This window comes from Somniosus microcephalus, unplaced genomic scaffold (genome assembly GCF_052327205.1).
Source record: "Somniosus microcephalus isolate GS21.2 unplaced genomic scaffold, FLI_Smic_1.0 unresolved_chr1, whole genome shotgun sequence".
Classification (NCBI taxonomy): Eukaryota; Metazoa; Chordata; class Chondrichthyes; order Squaliformes; family Somniosidae; genus Somniosus; species Somniosus microcephalus.
In genome coordinates this window covers 154,355,013-154,367,128 of record NW_028225179.1, presented here as the reverse complement: position 1 = coordinate 154,367,128, position 12,116 = coordinate 154,355,013, and positions in this window count along the sequence as shown.

Below are 12,116 nucleotides of genomic sequence, written 5' to 3'. Positions count from 1 at the left end.
CTCAGAGGGAAGAAGTTCCTCCTCATCTCAGTTCTAAAAGGGCGACCCTTTATTCTGAGACTGTGCCCCCGAGTTCTAGATTTCCCCACGAGGGGAAACATCCTCTCAGCATCTACCCTGTCGAGCCCCCTCAGTATCTTATATGTTTCAATAAGATCACCATTTGTGTTTGCCTTCCTGGACTGCAGATGAATCGTTTTGGGGCTGCTCTCTTCAATGCATTCCAACTGTATCATTGCGAGTTTAGTGCCAGGTTAATTACTTTGTAAAGTGTCTTAAAGTAAAGTGTGGTATGGAATAGTACCTTTATTAATCAGTCTGCAACTCCGCTGTTAACCTTTTCCAAGCTAACAGGTTTTTATAGAACACCTTGGTCACAGTTACTTGGAATACAGAGAAGTATATGGACCTCATTGATGGGTCAAGCTAGATGGAACTGTATGGGATTTATCACTCCATTCCTTTTATTCTTATACTTTTCCAAATGAGTTTATTAATCTATCCATATCACCATGTATTTGTGTCCTTTTTAATGAGTGTTTTGTGCCACCCAGTGCTTTATTTTTTTTAACAATCACCTTTCAATCCTGAATTGTTTGGCTGAAGCCATTTTCTAACCACTGCTAATGTTTAATATTTTGCACTTCGGAATCCTAGGTATCCTCTTGCTCAATTTTTGGTTATTAATTGAGGCGTTTTGGTCTGATTACAATCCTGAGGGGCTGTGGGTGGGGTGGGGTGGGGTGGGGTGGGGTGGGGTGGGGAATCAGCTAATGGCAGTTCGAACCACGAGCAAATGTTTACCAGCTGCAGAAAAGGTTCAAACCTCATTATGGGATTTGTATCTTAATTGATAATTGACATTGGCCTTCGATAATGGGTGGGAGTGGTTTTGGGGGAAGGGATAAAGACTTGAGTATGGGGAACGCGTCCCCAACTCGCCGCGCATCCACCTGCCGCCATTTTTATGGCGGTGGATATCGGGACGTCCGAGTGTCCCGCCGTGGAGAGGTGGGACACTTAATTAACATATTTAAATTGGGCACCCACTGTGCAATTGGGAGCTTGATTTAAAATTCGCTGTTGCTGCCCGGGTTTCCCAGGGGTCGGGAAACTCGGCGGCGAAAGGGAGGCGGGAGCTGCCAGCTCCACCAGATAAGTGCCTTTCTTTCAGAACCCTGGTCCCTTAAGCAAGTCCCCAAGGGTCACCGGCTGCGGCCTCCTTCCCCCGCACCTTCCCTGGCTGCCCGTAAATATCAGGGCCATTGTCTTGATTTTAAAGTTAAGTATTTTAATCATTTTAGAGTTGAGAAGAATCTTGTTGAATGTTTTGGGATTTGTACTGAGACTAACAAGGGGTTTCTGGAGTAGTTGTGTGGTTCACACCCAGGCACTTGTGTTGTGTATGTACCTTTAAGAGAGAACTGCTTTTATACTGTAGTACCGGCAGTGACCACACCTGTATATAAAGCCGTAGCAGGCTTCTGTACTTTCAGTTCCAGCATACCCTCTGTTCAGAAAACACCTGTTATTACCGTTCTCCTGCAGTCCGTGTGTTATTGATCCGTGGACACTACACTGGCGACGAGCAGTTTCGAACTCACCTGCAGTACTGCATCACCTCACGGGGATCCATCCCTGAAAAGAAGCTTCTTGGAGGTCGAAGTCAGAGCAACGGGCGTCGACCGCGGGCAACCGCCCAGTGATCCATCGGAGTTCAGAAAATCGCAGGGGAGGCTGTGGAGAGCTGGGCTTGGCTGCGCAGTCAAGGCGTTCCAGCAAATCGTGCTGGTAGCAGGTAGTGCGCTGACCCTTCCGGACTGCGGCGGGCTTGAGCTCGATCGAGAGGCTCTACAAGGGGGCCGTGCAGCGTCATCGGGAAGGAAAAGAGAGAGGGTGGAGCGCACAGGGCGCGGTCGGTGCTCAAGAGCCGGGCAGCATTAGAGAAAATAAAACGAGGGGAAGGAAAAGAGACGCGCAGTGGACAGCGTCGAAGAAGAATAAAACTAAGGAATTTAACTAACAAAAGAGGGACGCGCCGAAGCCGTGGGGCGCTGCCATTACTATTTAGAATGCTAGGAGCAGCACTGGCAGCAAGGGGAAGAAGGAAAAGCGCGGGAGGCGCCATTTTAATCCATTGGGGAAGAAGGAAAAGCGCGGGAGGCGCCATTTTAAACCACCCAAGATGCCGAAGAGTGGCAGTATCACTGCTTTCGACAACAAAATAGAAGACTGGACCACGTATGTGGAAAGAATTGAAGTGTACTGCAAGGCAAATGAGGTGGCCGATGGAAAGAAGGCGTCGGTATTATTAAATTTGATGGGCGCGAGAACGTACGGCCTATTGCGGAATTTAATTACCCCAGCTAAACCAATGGAGAAAAGCTTTGAAGAGATTGTCAATATCTTACAGGAACATCTAAACCCTACACCGCTGCTGATAGCAGAAAGATTCAAGTTCCATAAAAGAAACCAGCACAAAGATGAGAGTAATGCTGACTATCTTACGGAACTACGCAAGTTATCGAAGCACTGCCAGTTCGGAGCAGGACTGGCAGATACCTTAAGGGATAAGTTTGTCTGCGGGCTCCAGAGTGAAGGAACCCAGAAACGACTACTTTCGGAAAAGGACCTGACGCTAGAAAAGGCTTTCAGCGTGGCAGTATCCTATGAAGCAGCAGCACGGGGAGCTGCGGAAATACAACAGAAACCGCAAGAATATAGCACCAACGAAATGGCATATGGAGCAGAAAAGTGCTATCGCTGCGGCAGAACAACCCATGACCAAAAGGACTGCTGGTTTAAGGACAAAGTATGCAGGCAATGTGGAAAAGTGGGACACATAGCAAGAGTCTGCAGGTCGGGAAAGAAAACCAACACTAAAAGAACTACTAAGGAAAAGTACAAGAAAGTAAAAAAAATGACAGACAGTAGTTCAGAAGATCAGGAGAGTGATAATGACTCCGGGAGCAGGAGACTAAGTTGTCTAAAGTTACACAATGTGATTGCAAAGGAGGATCACCGAACCATTTGGGTCACCCTCATGATAGCAGGGTCCCAAGTAAAGATGGAATTGGACACAGGATCAGCCCTAACTGTCATGAATCGACGAGACTACGAGCGGCTATTCTCACACATACCCTTGAAGGACACGTCCATTGTATTGAAGACATATACGGGGCAAAAAGTCTGCCCCAGAGGAAAAATAAGGGTGCCCGTTAAATACAACGGCAAGGAAACACAGAAACTGTATCTATATATACTACAAGATGGAGGACCACCATTATTGGGACGTGAATGGATCCGAAAAATACAATTGGATTGGCATTCCATTCAGGCGCTAACTGTGGCTGACAAAAAGGATGATGACGTCACACCTGGACGACTGTCAAAAATTCTAACTGACGCGAAAGAGGTGTTCCAACAAGGACTTGGGACTCTAAAAGGTGTAACGGCAATGATAAAAATTGAAGATAACGCAAACCCAAAATTTTTTAAGGCCAGACCGGTACCATACGCGATCCGCCCAGCCGTCGAAGCAGAGCTGGAGAGTCTGGAGCGTTCGGGTGTGCTGTCCAAGGTGGACTGGAGCGAGTGGGCCACACCCATCATTCCTGTAATGAAGAAATCATTGAGCAGCATGCCTGGGGAGCCGAAGAAGGTTCGCATCTGTGGGGACTTTAAGGTAACTGTGAACCCAGTCCTGCACACAGTACAATATCCACTTCCACGGATAGAAGATATTTTCGCCTCACTATCTGGAGGGAAACACTTTACGAAGATTGATCTGGCCCAAGCATATCTACAAATGGAGGTAGAAGAAGCATCTAGAAAATACCTCACGATAAACACTCACAAAGGTCTTTACCAGTACAACCGACTGGTATTCGGGGTAGCATCAGCTCCGGCTATTTGGCAGAGGGTGATGGAACAAGTCCTGCAAGGGATCCCGGGGACCCAGTGTTATTTGGACGACATCCTGGTTACGGGCGAAAATGACAGTGAACACCTTGCCAACCTGGAGCAGGTGCTCCCTAGATTACAAGAATATGGGCTACGAGCCAACCGCCCCAAATGCAAGTTTTTCAGGAAACAAATCTCGTATTGTGGCCATATGATTGATGAGGAGGGGTTACATAAGTCCCCAGACAAGATTGAGGCAGTAGTCAAGGCTCCAGCACCGGAAAATGTGTCGCAACTGAGGTCGTTCCTCGGGTTGGTGAACTACTACCATAAGTTCTTGCCACATTTATCTACAATTCTGCACCCACTGAACGCCCTGCTGCAAACTGGAGTAGCATGGAAATGGAGTGATGAGTGTAAGCGTGCCTTTCAGAAATGTAAATGCCTAATCACTTCAAAAGAAGTATTGGCCCACTACAATCCAACACTACCGATTCGGTTGGCATGTGATGCGTCTCCCTACGGCATTGGAGCGGTGCTGTCACACAAATTCCTTGACGGTTCAGAGAGGCCAATAGCCTTTGTGTCGCGCTCGTTAACCTCAGCCGAGCGTAACTACGCCCAGATTGACAGGGAGGCCCTCAGCCTGGTGTGGGGGGTGAAGAAGTTCAATCACTATCTGCACGGGCAGAAATTCACCCTACTGACTGATCATCAGCCTCTTGTCTCCATTTTTAACCCAAAGAAGGACGTTCCGGTGATGACGGCGCAACGGCTGCAAAGATGGTCCCTTTTTCTAGGGGCACATCAATACGACATAGAGTACAAGGGTACGAAACAGCATGGAAACGCTGATGCGCTGTCGCGCCTACCGTTGCCTACGGTGGAGGAAGCACCTGCAGTGGACCCTGTTGAGATATTCCATTCGACCATAGTCGAATGTCTACCTGTTACAAACTCAAGTATAGAGAAGGAGACCCGAAATGACCCGACACTCTCTCGGGTCTATGATTTGACGGTGAAGGGATGGCCAGCACATGGCGACTCACTGTTGCCAGCATTCTCGCCAAGGAGAGAACAGCTGTCAGTGTGCTGGGGGACCTTGATGTGTGGATCCCGAGTGGTAATTCCACCCAAATTGAGAGATAGAGTGCTCAATGAGCTTCATGAGGGTCATCTGGGAGGGGTGAAAATGAAGAGCCTAGCCAGGGCGTTTGTGTGGTGGCCGGGAATCGATAAAGAAATCGAGGATATGACCAAGAGATGCACAGGATGTCAGAAGGTCCAAAACGCTCCACCACAGGCCCCGCTACACCCATGGGAGTGGCCCTCATCTGCATGGCAACGGGTACACATTGATTTTGCTGGTCCATTTATGGACTCAATGTTTTTAATTGCCGTGGATGCACATTCGAAATGGCCAGAGGTCATCAAAATGTCCTCCACCACCACGGAGAAAACTATTGCAGTCCTACGGACCATCTTCGCCAGGAATGGCTTGCCAGAACAGATTTGCTCCGACAATGGACCACAGTTTGTGTCAGAGGATTTCCAGAGGTTTCTGAGGAATAATGGGGTAAAACATTACACATCTGCCCCATATCATCCAGCCACAAATGGATTGGCTGAGAGGTTTGTTCAGACCTTTAAAAAAGCAATAAAGGCGATGTATAACGACGACATACCACTACAACACAAGGTGGATAATTTCTTGTTTGCTTACCGGAATGCAACACATGCAGTCACCAACCAAGCTCCAGCCATAATGTTCTTTAACCGAAGGTTAAGATGTCGCCTGGATTTGCTCAAACCAAACATAAGACGAGATGTTGAGGATAAGCAATTCCAGCACATCAATGAGAAGCCAACCAGGAGCTTCAAGATAGGGCAACCAGTCTTGGCCCGCAACTACTGAACAGAAAAATGGCAGCCAGGTTCGATATGCACACAGCAGGGACCACTAATGTACACAGTGGACGTTGGAGAGAGCATCGTGAGACGCCATGCTGACCAGATTCTAGAGTCACAGGAACAAGTCAAACCTATACCACGAGCATGCGCACCTGGTGATGAACCCGAAGTACAGATTGCGTCTACCTCAGAATCAGTGGTATTGGAAGCTGACGAACCAACCAATGACAATGAGCCAGAATCGACTCCGCCGCAAGAACAGGATACTCGAGAAAGGCGCTATCCAGACAGGATCAGGAAGCCTCCTCAAAGACTGAATTTATAAATGATTACTTCAGTTGATGTATATAGTACAGAGAAAATTGTAATTGTAATTAGTTATTATTTAATTGTTAAATGAATGTTATGTACTGTTTATCTAAAAGGGGAGGAATTGTTGTGTATGTACCTTTAAGAGAGAACTGCTTTTATTCTGTAGTACCGGCAGTGACCACACCTGTATATAAAGCCGTAGCAGGCTTCTGTACTTTCAGTTCCAGCATACCCTCTGTTCAGTAAACACCTGTTATTACCGTTCTCCTGCAGTCCGTGTGTTATTGATACGCGGACACTACAACTTGAACCTGCTGGGCCTGTGATCTACTACTCCAACTGACTTTGGGTAGGGTGGGGTGGGGTGGGGGATGTCATGACTCATGAAGTAGCACTGGGCGGCCAGCTGGTGGTGCTGTCCCAGGAGTATAAATACTCGGGTGTGGGCCCAGCTTGCTCAGGATGTTTCTGTAACCAGGAACTAGTGATGTAACTAGAAATCTCATGGTTGTGAAACAGTTGATTAAAGCCTTGTTTTATACTCAAACCAAGTGCTCAGTAGTCTTTTTACATCAGGGGGTAGACTCTTCTTGTGTCTTGATAGCTTTTTAATATGGTCACTTTCAACATCTGTGGTTAAACAATGCTTCTAGCTTTGAATAAAGGTAGAATAAAGAGTCCACTCCCACTCAGACCTCACCGTCCGCGGCCTCTTGCATTGTTCCACGGAAGCTCAGCGTAAGCTCGAGGAACAGCACCTCATCTTTCGATTAGGCACTTTACAGCCCTCTGGACTCAACATAGAGTTCAACACTTTCAGATCATAACCTCGGCCCCTATCATATATATATTTTTTTATCCACACCTTTTGTTTGTGTCTTTTCTTCTCTCCCACATGGCAGCTGTCTTTCATTCTGCCAGCGCAATTTACACTTCATCTAGAGCCATCCTTTGTTTCTTAACCTGTCCCATTACCATCTCCTTTTGCCTTGAATATCTCTTAATGTCTCTTAACCTCTCCTGTCTTCTATCCTATCACAGACCTTCCCTTTTGTTCTTTCATCCCCTCCCCCCTTTCCCAGCCCCCACACTTGCTTAAAAACCTGTTCCATTTCCTGCTTTTTTCCAGTTCTGACGAAGGGTCATCGACCTGAAACGTTAACTCTGTTTCTCTCTTCACAGATGCTGCCTGACCTGCTGAGTATCTCCAGCATTTTCTGTTTTTATTTCAGATTTCCAGCATCTGCAGTATTTTCTTTTTGTGTTTGAATAAAGGATGTTGTGCAACCCATCATTCTCTGTTCTTTTTTAGCACCCAAGTCATCACAAAGTTGCCAGAATTCCAACAACAACCATGTGAACCAAAAGAACACATATACCACCTCCCCATTTAGAGTGATCCCGAGCAACAAAAAACGTAAGCACTTTGCAACACGGACGAAGACTAACTCAAAAGTGAACCCAAAGACGTTGTTTTATTCTCACTTCAGTAAAAGGCTAGTCAGCATGCCCGAGACCAGTTTAACTGTGATGAGAAAAACCCTCCGAATTCATCCGAGATATGGACTTGCGATGCATGTTTGATATCAAATAAAGCTCCGGTGGTGAGATGTAGGGGCTGCGAAACACTGAAATGTGGAGCCGGACTGCAAAGACAGTGGATCCCAGCAGCCGATGTGAGCATAGGCACAAGCTGTAAAGGGAACCAATCAAACGGTAAACATTGATACCAAGAATTTCTTGTTCCGTAGATACAAATACCTTCCTCAAGATGGTGGAGTTAATAGGCGTGACCTTCTACTTTAATGTTGCTAATTAATCAGCCTTAGGAAGCTTTTGAGGTGAATTTGAAAGTTGGTTAAACCACCTGCCTTCCAGCCTATCACAGACCTTCTCTTTGTCCTTTCCTCCCCTCCTCCCTGCCCCTGCTTAAAAATCTCTCTTCTCCAACCTTGTCCAGTTCTGACGAAGGGTCCCCCGACTCAGAACGTTGACTCTGTTTCTCTCTCCTCGACACTGCCTGACCTGCTGAGTGTTTCCAGCATTTTCTGTTGTTATTAAAGCCAAGGGTGGTTGTGAGTAGAACTGCATCGGCAGGGCAAGGAGTCACTAGAGAGCTGCCCAAGGGGGCTCATTGCTGGGCCTTTGCTGGTTACAATGTATATCGAAGATTTGGAGCTCGGAATAGAAATACAGCTGTCTAAGTTCGCAGGTGGCACCCATTTTAGGAGGAGGTTCAAATCATTAGAGAAGAGACAACCCACGTACAACAGGTTGGGAAGATGGCCTGATGAGAGGCACATGGCATTTAGTGTACTGACTTGGGGTGGGGTGGGGGAAAGGTATATATTATTGGGTTTTGAAACTAGTGAAGGAAAGTAAACAGTGGGAATATAAACTAAATGGCTCTGGGCTACAGGAGAGAGATTTGATGGAGCATATTGACAGAGAGCTGACTGGAACCAACAGCAGAGGGTGCAGCAGCAGTACGGAAAGCTCACTGGATCCTGGGATGTTTAGTCATGGACAGAGCACAAATCCCAGGAGGTGATAATGACTCCTGCAAGCACTTGGTGTGGTCCTACCTGGAGTACTGTGTACAATTCCGGTCACCATTACAAGGGTATCCAGGCTTTGAAGGCAGCACAGACAGATAAGGGCAATCAAACTGATCCCCGGCTTAAGGCATGTGAGCTGGAAGAAGCAGTTGAAGAGTCTGGGATTTGTTTTTCTACAGAAGAGATGCCTCAAGATCCTTAAGGACATGGATAAATAGAACTCCAGTAACATGTTTGAGGTTTCCACAGAATTGAGCGTGGGTTGAAACTTAGAAGAGGGAAGGTGCATGGAGAGTTTAGATTTAACTACTTTATGTAGAGGGCAAATTAAAGTTTAAGAGTGGTTTGATTGTATTTATTGTGCTGATCATTACAAATAGATGGTGCATTTTATGTTTGGAACAATATTTAGTATTTAAGTAACAACAGAAAATGCTGGAAACACTCAGCAGGTCAAGCAGCATCGAGGAGAGAGAAACAAAGTTAATGTTTCGAGTTGGGGACCCTTCGTCAGAGTTCTGATGGAGGGTCCCCGACTCGAAACGTTAACTCTGTTTCTCTCTCCTCGATGCTGCTTGACCTGCTGAGTGTTTCCAGCATTTTCTGTTCTTATTTCAGATTTCCAGCATCTGCAGTATTTTGCTATTGTTTTAGTATTTAAGTGCTGTGGTTAGATTAGGAGCACCACACAATAAGAATAAATGGGAAATGGTGTGATGTGTTGCAATTGTCTACTTGGATGAGATAGATATTTACTTGGTGTGTTCTCAAAATAAAGTGTCAAAGTTAACATTGTGTCATCGATTGTGTATATTAATGGCAAAGTTCATGCACTTCATCTAAAATCAGAATAGTTAATTTTACAGAATTACCTCAAACATCACTTGGAGCCACATAGATGCATCTTTGTCACACTTTGCAATGTAATCTTACACAAACTCTGTGGATCTACACTTTTAATGCACAATTATTCCATGGTGTAACTTGGTGTAAGGTGGATCCTGACTGACGCAGCATTCAAGAGTTGTTAGAGGTACATGAGAACATGAGAAATAGGAGCAGGAGTAGGCCAATCGGCCGCTCGAGCCTGCTCCGCCATTCAACAAGATCATGGCTGATCTGATCCTAACCGCCAATCCACTATCACAGAACCATCTCCTGAATCTAACAGAATTAGACACACGAAATAGGAGCAGGATCAGGCTACACGGCCCCTGGGCCCGCTCCGCTACCCACAGGGCCATGACCGATCCGAACCTAGACTCATGTCCAAATTCCTGCCCGCTCCCCGTAACCCTTAATTCCCTTTACTTCTAGGAAACTGTCTATTTCTGTTTTAAATTTATGTAATGATGTAGCTTCTACAGCTTTTTGGGGCAGCATATTCCATGGACCTACCACCCTCTGAGTGAAGTAGTTCCTCCTCATCTCAGTTTTGAAAGAGCAGCCCCTTATTCTAAGACTATGCCCCCTAGTTCTAGTTTCACCCATCATCGGGAACATCCTCCCCGCATCCACCCGATCCAACCCCTTCACAATCTTATATGTTTCAATAAGATCGCCTCTCATTCTTCTGAACTCCAATGAGTAGAGTCCCAATCTACTCAACCTCTCCTCATATGTCCATCCCCTCATCCCCGGGATTAACCGAGTGAACCTTCTTTGTACTGACTCGAGAGCAAGTATGTCCTTTCTTAAGTATGGACACCAAAACTGTACGCAGTATTCCAGGTGCGGTCTCACCAATAACTTGTACAACTGAAGCAATACCTCCCTATTTTTATATTCTATCCCCCTAGCAATGAAAGCCAACATTCCATTGGCCTTCTTAATCACTTGCTGCACCTGCATACTAACCTTTTGAGTTTCGTGCACCAGGACCCCCAGATCCCTTTGTACTTCAGTGCTTTCTAGTTTCTTGCCATTAAGATAATAACTTGCTCTACGATTTTTCCTGCCAAAGTGCATAACCTCACACTTTCCAGTATTGTATTCCATCTGCCAAATCTCTGCCCACTTACTTAGCCTGTCTATGTCCCTTTGCAGGTTTTTTATGTCCTCCTCACTCACTACTTTCCCTCCCATCTTAGTATCATCTGCAAACTTTGATATGTTATACTCGGTCCCCTCCTCCAAATCGTTAATATAGATTGTAAAGAGTTGGGGACCCAGCACTGACTCCTGCGGAACACCACTAGTTACTGATTGCCAGTCTGAGAATGAACCATTTATCACAACTCTCCGCCTTCTGTTAAATAGCCAATCCTCTATCCATGCCAGAATATTACCCCCAATCCCGTGATTTTTTACCTTAAGCAATAATCTTTTGTGTGGCACCTTGTCAAATGCCTTCTGGAAGTCTAAATACACTACGTCCACTGGTTCCCCTTTATCCACCCTATATGTTACTTCCTCAAAGAACTCCAGCAAATTTGTCAAACATGACTTCCCCTTCATAAAGCTATGCTGACTTTGTCCTATTAAATTATGATTATCCAAATGTCCTGTTACACTTTGAAAGGTGGAGTGTCTTTTGTAACTTTCACAACGTGCACTATTTGACTGAGGAGTGAGTATTAGTGCATATCATTAAAATAAAGACTTGTGTAAATCTCCCTTTATCTTGGAAACAAAATGATCTCTAAATTTTATTTTACCATACAAAGGCATTGCCTCCCATACAGTCAATGTTCCATACAACGATGCAAAATATGCCTGAAATAAATTTAAATGAGCTACATAATATTTATTCTGCTGTGCCAAAAAGTGCTTCACAATTAAGTAAAATGGGAGAGCAGTGCTTTGGGGCATGGGAAGGGATGTATGGTTTAAATTCATTTCTGCCTGAGGCAGTCATGGAGAAAGTGTGGTATTGATTAAATGAATTTTACTAATTGTTTCCCCTGGGTAAAGCAACTCTCTGACTGAAAGGGAGAAGAATTGTGGGTCTCAGATGGAGTCATTGAAAAGGTGACAGTGGAGTCATTGAAATCAGAGCATCTCTACTGAAGCAGGGAAAGATGGAACTGCAGCAGTCAGAGACAATCTCTGTCAAGGGAGAGTCACTGAAAGAGCAAATCTCTGGAAGGGACTGGAGGACAGTCACTTGATCAGAACATTTCAACAAGGGAGGGAAGAGGGAGTCACTGAAGTAGAATATTGGAGCAAACAAAGGGAGCGCAGAGTCACAGACATGAACTCAGGGGAGCGAATGGGGAGAGATAATGGAATCCAGCTCTTAAATCAGGACAAATCTTATTGAAAACCAGTCTTTTGTGTAAGGAATTGTAAACCTGAACATAGGTGAAATGCTAAAATAGCGATAGGCTTACAGTGGTGGGTGAGTATGTGGAAATCATGTTCACCTTTCTGAGAAAACCTACTGAATCCTTGAATTCTTATTTACAGAAATGAGCATTGACATGTGCGAGG